Consider the following 352-nt stretch of genomic DNA (forward strand, 5'->3'; position numbering starts at 1 on the left):
ATTAGCTGGCGCACGCGGGCGCCGTAGTACCTACTTGGCGCCCGGGCAGTCACCCCTAACCGCCCTTCCCTCCTCCTAAAACCGGTACATGTGTACTAATTTAAAGTTTAAGTTCAAACAAAAAATAGCAGGCAACACATAAACTTAGCAAAACACTCGATCGAAACAATGGTAGTGGGTCAATGACAGCGCTGTTTGAGCTGTCAAGTTCTGACAGGTGAGGTTGTTTCTTATCAGTTTGATAACAATTATTGTTCTGCCGGCGCCGGCGCGCCGCGTAAACCCAAAGCTGGGCAAAGGTCTTGCCACAGATTAAGTAATATTTAGGTATAACGTAACCATGTATGCCTAC

This window comes from Choristoneura fumiferana, chromosome 9 (genome assembly GCF_025370935.1).
Source record: "Choristoneura fumiferana chromosome 9, NRCan_CFum_1, whole genome shotgun sequence".
In the NCBI taxonomy this organism is placed as follows: domain Eukaryota; kingdom Metazoa; phylum Arthropoda; class Insecta; order Lepidoptera; family Tortricidae; genus Choristoneura; species Choristoneura fumiferana.